The sequence below is a fragment of the Orycteropus afer genome, unplaced genomic scaffold, assembly GCF_000298275.1.
Source record: "Orycteropus afer afer isolate SDZICR_OR568_19922 unplaced genomic scaffold, OryAfe1.0 scaffold00007, whole genome shotgun sequence".
Lineage (NCBI taxonomy): Eukaryota > Metazoa > Chordata > Mammalia > Tubulidentata > Orycteropodidae > Orycteropus > Orycteropus afer.
The window spans coordinates 5,331,397-5,339,473 of record NW_006921594.1 but is presented as its reverse complement, the minus strand read 5'-3'; positions in this window follow the sequence as shown (position 1 = coordinate 5,339,473).

The window sequence follows — 8,077 nt, the reverse complement described above, 5'->3', positions numbered from 1 at the left end:
CTTCTAGATATTATTTGGCCTGTATGTTCAGTAAAAAATGAATTTTTAGTAATTATCAACTACAGAGTTCTATAAACTTGCAATGAAAATAATCCCCCACCAGTGCTGGATTACTCTAGCAGTTATTTAAAGACCTGAGAAAGGAGGGATACGATGTAGAAAAACAATTACTCAAAACATATGACCCATAGATAACTACTGTTGACAGTGTGCTTAGGATTTTATTAAATTTATTACCTGTAATGAATTTAGATCTTTACAATATTTATTCATTCCCTGCAAGAGCATGCTAAGTACCTTCATTTAGTCATCTTCCATATCTTTCAGTGCAATCATGGTTTTCTTCTTATGGGTCCCAACACTTCTGATTTACGCTGTATTCTCTATTCCTGTTGCTATTGGGAGAAGAATATTTATCCTCATTATATCATATTCTGAATTGGGTCATTGCTGGCAACAGGAATTTGAAATGACATTTCAGCAAAGGGATCTTAGAAAAAACAGTACCTGATGACAGAATGAGAAGCCTGACAAAAAAGGAAAACGTCATAGAAGAGAATCAAGAAAAGTCATGTGACTCTGAAATCCCTTGCCCATATGGAGGACATAAAAGGTTTGGAACTGAAGATTAAAGGCAGATTTGTGAAGAGGGTTTCTTGGAGACAGCTTTTAGAATACACTGAGGAGGAGAGTGCTGGGAGTTCCGGCCCCTCACTTCAAATCTAGTAAGAAGGGCTTTAATTGGGCCACTCAGAGAGACTGATTGGTCTATGTCATGTGATGCTGTGAACCAGCGCAAACTTTGTCTGAGAAATCTGAAGGCTCAGCCAGCCACTGAGAGATGAGCCGAAGAAATGGCTGCCTGGGATCTGCAGACACACCTTGACCAGAGCAGACTGTTAAAGGGTTTCATAGTGCCTAAGGCACTTGACTACTAACCAGAAGGCTGGTGGTTCAAACCTACCAGCCACTCCTCGGAAGGAAGGTTGGGCAATCTACTTCTGTAGTGATACTGCCTTAGAAACCCAAGGAGGGGTCGCTATGAGTTGGGTCTGACTCGATGGCACATAACAATACCACAACAACATGGAAGGCCATGAACAGAGAGTGCCAGAACAGGGCCACAGTGGGTTCTGACCGTGAGGACCACATCAAACAGCAAACAGACCTCAGTAGAGAGAAGGTGGGGGCAGGTAGCAACTGAATTCCTAAGGGCTATGGAAAGAATAGGAGTTCCTGAGTGGTGCAAATGGTTAATGGACTTGGCTGCTGACCGAAATGTTGGAGGTTTGAGTCCGTCCAGAGTGCTTCAGAAGAAAGGCCTGGTGATCTACTTCTGAAACATCAGTGCTTGAAAAGCCTATGGAGTCCAGGTATACTCTGACACACATGGGGTCTCCATGAGTCAGGGCTGACTCCACAGCAACTGGTTGCTTGGTTGGTATGGAAAGCCTAAGTTGAATCCACAAGTCCACCCAGGTGAGAGATTCCCAGTGGTGCAAGCATCACCAAGAACCTACAGAAGTCATCTAGGGGATGAGTCAGCTGTGAGTATCAGCCAGATGCGGAGAGCTGGAGCCAAGTTACAACAGCCCCAGTCAAACTTCTGCCTCCCCTCTACCTATTCTACCTCCCCTCAACTCCCTCCCATCCCTCCAAGGCTCAAACACAGTAAGCTGCAGAAGGAAGAGAAGAGAAAGAAAGAAGCAGGCATCCCTGTATGGACTGCCCATAGCCTTGCCTAGCTAGAGGAGGCATGAGTAGCTGTAATGCTTAGTGCTTTGAATCTTTGCCCATCATATGGAAATGATCTTCTCATTACTAAATTGATACTCTACATTCTCAGGGCATCCAGAAAAAAAAAGAAAGAAAAATTAAACAGCTTGGATTTTTATCCATGCCACCAAAAAAAAACCAAACCAAATTCACTGCCATCAAGTTGGATCCAACTCACAGCGACCCCTCCTTGGGTTTCCAAGTAAGTATCACTACGGAAGTAGATTGCCCAACCTTCCTTCCAAAGAGTGGCTGGTGGGTTTGAACCACCAGCCTTCTGGTTAGCAGTCAAATGCCTTAAGCATTGCACCACCAGAGCTCCCAACCATGCCACAAGACCTGCCAAATAAATGTAAAGGCACAGTGGGAAAACAAGGTTAAGTTGATTTATAATTATACCTTGTCAGTCCTGATTTTTCAGTGTACTGGTCTGCAGTGTTTCACCCCTGATCTTGCAACTTCTCTGTTTTTCCTTTCAACATCACCTCCAAATTCCTGTTGCTCTCTCCCAATTTCCACGATTTTTGTCCTATGGTCCTGAAACTAAATTCTTTCCCTCTGCCTAATTCCTGAGTTACACTCAATACAAATTTGCTTGTTTTTTTATTTCTGTTTCTGTCCAAGGAGGTAAGTCTAGGGTTGTCACTCCTTTTGGTTCAAAATCTCTGAAAAGAGCCAGGCTTCTGGGACAACACATCTCAGTGTCATACCCAGGCTCTCATTGTCCACAAATAGGGAAAGGGCAACGTTATCTAACCCTCTAGTTCCTGGGAGTTTCTAGTTCTTCCTTCCACCCTGATCTATCACCTAGCAAAATGATCATCCCCCTACCATATCTTGGAGCTTGGCAGCACCTTCACAAGCCAGATCCACTGCTTAAAATAAGTATGAAACCTGAAGCACAGCAGGGTGCGAGAACCTCACCCTTTGACTGCTCCACGGGACTAAAAACTGACTTTCTAGATGGGAGTCTCAGCTAGAGGAGAGGTCTGACCTCTGGTCTGGGGAACACAAAGGCTCTCGCTCTTCCTAAGCTCCTGAGGCCACCTCTCAGACACAAGGGACTCCTGTGACCCTGAAAAGGATATCTGATCAGAAGCAATTTGATCTCCATATCTTAGACATCAAATTCATGAGGGGAACAGAATATGGGCATTTCAGCTGAAGTCAGGAAATGCAAATGCAGAGAGCTCACCTTCGTCTCAAAGAATTCCAGAGTCTTCTTGCAGGGCTGAGTTGGGTCTGGTAGTTCTGCTGGGAAAGAGTCAACCTGACTCCATCTGAAGGGTATGGCAATGGTACGGCATGGTTTCCTTCACTGTGGAGTTTGGGTCATTTCCCAAGACTCTGAATGGAATCAATCAGTAGTGCGGATGCAGCTCTTAAAAGGCTCAAGGATGAGGGTAGGAGATGGTTCCTCCACTGTAGAATGCTGAGTCGTTTCAGTCTGTCTTCTAGGTCCAGTCACTAGAAGACATGGAGTAGGAGTCCTGCATGGTGAACAGCCCATAGCCCTGAATCCCTAATCTTTCTGAATTTATAAACTTCAGTTTGAGGACAGGCCATGTGGGAACTTCTCTAAGTGCCTTATAGCTGCTGGTCATGATGTTCCCCTTCTCTACTGAAACATCATTACCACAAGTGGTCAAAAAAGAAAAATTACCAGGCAAAACAGTGCATGGCATCCAGTTAGGTGGTAGTGGTGGGGCACCTACTTCACTCCTAGACTTAATAGCTCCTAGCCTATTTTGCACCTCAGTCTGGATAACAAGAATCACTGTTCTATGTCCTATGTTCACATTAGCAAGTTCCTGCCTTTGGATTAAAAGTGGACTTGGCAATGGTGCATGGCCCTGTGGACCATGCACAAGTCCTAGTCCACCAGACCTAGCTTTCCACAAGATCTAATGCTCTCCCTTCCTACCAGCCATGACCTCCCATCCTCAACATGCTTTTGTGGGGCCAATGACACAAAAAGTCAATTCACTCAAGCTATTACATCTCTTAATCACTGCTTCCCCTCTACTTCAGGCATCTGTCCTGGATGACAGCCTGTGACCCATGTATAACGTGTCCCCTTCTTCATGCCAGATTTATGCCACCAGCATAGTCTAGTCACCCTGCAAGCTCTGCTTTACCAGTGACTTACATGCTTAGAGACCAGTATGTGCTCTCAACCCATGTTGAACTGTTTTTAAAAATAACATGACATTTTCGAAGATTTGGAAATGATTTTAAGTATCAGGAGAGAGGATGACTAGGGTGATGAGGCTAGAGATGTTGGAAAATGCCAGATCTTAAAGGAGGACCTAATATGCTAAGGCAAGTAACCTATATCCTTTATGGTGAAAGCCATAGGGAGTTGTTGTTGTTGTTATGTGCCGTCGAGTCAAACCCGACTCATAGCGACCCCTCCTTGGGCTTCTGAGGCAGTATCACTATGGAAGTAGGATTGCCCAACCTTCCTTCCGAGGAGTGGCTGGTGGGTTTGAACCGCCAGCCGTCTGGTTAGCAGGCAAGTGTCTTAGCCACTATGCTACCAGAGCTCCCCCATAGGGAGTAGTAGAGAGATCATTTTGGCAAAAATATGGAGGTTATTTTGAAGCAGACTTGGGACAGGAGAGAGACCAGTTAAGAGGCTGTAATAGTACCTCGTGGGAGAAATGGTGAAGACCTTTATAACAGAGGCAGTGAGAATGGAGCCAAGGGGAAAGCTGTATGAATTATTAGGAAATAGAGATGGCAGGAGTGGGAGGCTAATAGGATATGTATTGAAGGATGAAGCACACTCTTTTTGGTTTGGGTAATAAAGTGAGGGCAGTACCACTTACATGAGTAGAAGGAATGAAATACTCTGAGAGTAAGATGTCGGGGCTCTGATTTTCACTTGAGTTTGACATGTCTGTGTAACATCTAAGATTTTCAGTATGTAAATTGAGTGCATGTACCTGGAGTGTCAGAGAAATCTGAAGACAAGGATTTGAAAGTAATCAGTGAATGTAGTTGAAACCTCAGGCGTAAAGGCTACTGAAAGCAGGTAATGGAATGAGCAGTGTCTGGGAATTATATGGTATGGGAAAAAAAATTAGTAAGTAGACAAAGGTGTGGCAAACTAAGGAGCGTCCAGAGAATTAGCAGGAAAATCAACAGTAGCATTACAGAAGCCAAAGACAGAGAAAAATGGAGACAGAAAGTGGTCAAGAGATGCCCTGGAGATCAAGTAAGGTATATTTTGACAATATGGAGGTCTTTGGTGATTTGGTCAGAATGCTGTCAATAGAGCACAATGAGTGGAACCCAGATTGCCATGGACACAAGATGTAAAATGAAAGCCGAGAAACTGCAGATTAAGTGTAGAATATTCACTCTTTAATGTAACTTGGCTATGAACAAAAAGGCAAAGATCTGACGTAGAGTTGGGAGAGGATTTCTGTACTATTGAAGTCTTGAGAACATTCATACTGTATTTCAAGGGGAAAGTGTCAGTTGAGCTACTGGAGATATAAAATTGATAGGATAGAAGGTAGTGGTTAAGTTTGGAGTCGGAGAGCCAAGTTGTTGTTGTTGTTGTTATGTGCCGTTGAGTCGGACCCGACTCATAGTGATCCCTCCTTGGGTTTCCTAGACAGCATTACTATGGAAGTAGATTGCCCCATCTTCCTTCCAAGGAGTGGCTGGTGGGTTTGAACTGCCAGGCTTCTGGTTAACAGTCAAGTACCTCAGGCATTATGCTATCAGAGCTCCTTCAGAGATAAGCAGGAGACCCCATTTCTTAAAAACAGCTATATAATTCTAGGTACATTACTTATTCATAAAATAAAAGTATATCTACTATAAAAGGTGAATTGAGGATTTTATGAAATCATGTACACAGTAGTGTATATCATGGTGCCTAAGAACATAGTAAACACACAATAGATGATAGTCATTGTCATTTTTATTGTTATTGATGAATTAAGTTGTTTTATGTGGAAAAGATGAAAGGGATCCAAAGATTGGAAAGAAAAAATGTATTTTTTAGTTAGGTAGGAAAGAAATAGGAGAGCATATGGTTATGGGATTACCAATTAAAATACCCACCCCATTTCCCTTACGAATACCTGGTTGATTAGAACAAGAAATCAGTATGTATAAGGACATCAAAGAACCTATAAATATCTATTATAAAATTAAATTAAAATGGCACTCATCTAAGTATTCATATAATATATATGGACAGTGATTTGTGTAGAGAAAATTTATTGTGCTATCTGCTTTCCAAGCCATAAAACAAGTAATTTATTTTTTAAAAAAATATCCTGCATAAAGTGTCATTAATTTCCAAATTGTGTCAAAAGAATCTGCAGTGCTTTGGGGTGTGGAGACTAAAACAGAAATAACACACTGAATGATTAAAACTGCTGTGAATTCTTGTGGCTTACATTAAAAATTAATGTAAATTTTGCATAGTACTCATCAATACATTGGTATGTGTTTTAATATAAAAATACTGTTACTTAAAATGGAGTAAAAAAGATATGCCTGTTCCTCATTTATCCCTGGCATACTGCTGAAAGTCTTTGATTTGGGATAAAAAGGTCCAGACCAAAAACCAAACAAACAGTTTGCCAAAACTATCCACTTCTAATTACTTTAGGTTCATAACTATAAAAGTATTTAAATATTCTATGGGTGTCACACAAAATGATTGGTCAATATGAGGAATTTTGTTTTGTAATCAAGCAAAATGGCTTTCATATAGTAGACATTAAAAAAATAAAACTTGGTGTCCTAAAGTTTTAATTTGTAATCAGCTTTGGTCTAAGTAATAACAGTATTCCCTAATAAACATAAATTTCTTTAATCAATAAAATGTAGTATTGCCCAAAACAATACTACTGCATATATTTTAGATCCATACTTTATCTCTATCTATTGCAATTAGCAAACAGAGAAGACACTCCAAAAATGAGATTCTTGTCTTTATTAGCTTGTCCTTAACCTCCTTATGTTTATGGGCCTGTTTTTCTGACTTTACAATTTGGTTGTCTTTGATATGCATAGCCAAATTCCATCTTTGTTCATGAGTCACTTTCTTTTTTAAATAATTTTCATTTGTGACAAACCTCTATCTGTCTAATAATGGGGAAATGAATGAAATGAATGAAAGATTCAATCTTAATCATATATAACTCAAGATGAGAATGAGGATTTATGAATTTGCCCACAAAAAGCCATTTTTTGGTGACATCAGCTGCCTTTTCATTCAAACTCATCTGAAACAACCCCCCCCCCCAATGTTCACACAAGGAGCCATGGTGGCACAGCAGTTAAATGCTTGGCTGCAAACTGAAAGGTGGGTGATTTGAACACACCAGCTGCTCTCCAGGAGAAAGATATGGAAGTCTGCTGCCATATAGGTTACAACCTTGGAAACCCTATTGGACAGTTCTACTCTGTCCTATAGGAGCTCTGGTAGCATACTGCCTAAGACACTTGACTGCTAACCAGAAGGCTGGCGGTTCAAACCCATCAGCCACTCCTCGGAAGGAAGGCTGGGCAATCTATTTCTGCAGTGATACTGCCTCGGCAACCCAAGGAGGGATCGCTGTAAGTCGAGGCTGACTTGATGGCACATAACACCACCACCACTTTGTCCTATAGGGTCACTATGAATCAGTATCAACTCAACAGCAGTGAGTTTAATGGAATCTTGACCCAAGAGCCCTGGAGGTGCAATGGTTAAGTGTACCACTACTAACCAAAAGGCTGGTGGTTCACACTTACCAATCAGCTCTGTGGGAGAAAAGATCTGGTGATGTGCTTCTATTAAGATTACAAAGTATGAAACCCTATGGGGCATTGTACTCTGTCCTATAGGGTCACTATAACACAGAATTGACTTGATGGCAACTGTTTGTTTTTTTGAATCCTGATAAAACTCTTTTAACTGCAAATATGAGATTTGTTGTTTTTCCTTTCACTGGTTCTGTAATAGTCTTTACTAAATTACATGCTTAATGAGGATCTTAAAATAGTATTCATTTAAGTAACATTATAAAGAAAATGGAGTAATTTACAGTCATGTTATTCCTATTTCTCCTTAGGATTCGAAATTCATTCACTTGGTCAAAAATATTAAATGTCTCCTTATAGGGGCAAGGCATTCTTCTACACAACTGTGTAGCAGAGATAAGAACAAACTATGTAAGCCTCCTCCTGAAAGCCTGTTGTTGTTGTTATGTGCCATCAAGTTGGACCTGACTCATAGCGACCCCTCCTTGGGTTTCCGAGGCAGTATCACTACAGAAGTAGATTGCCC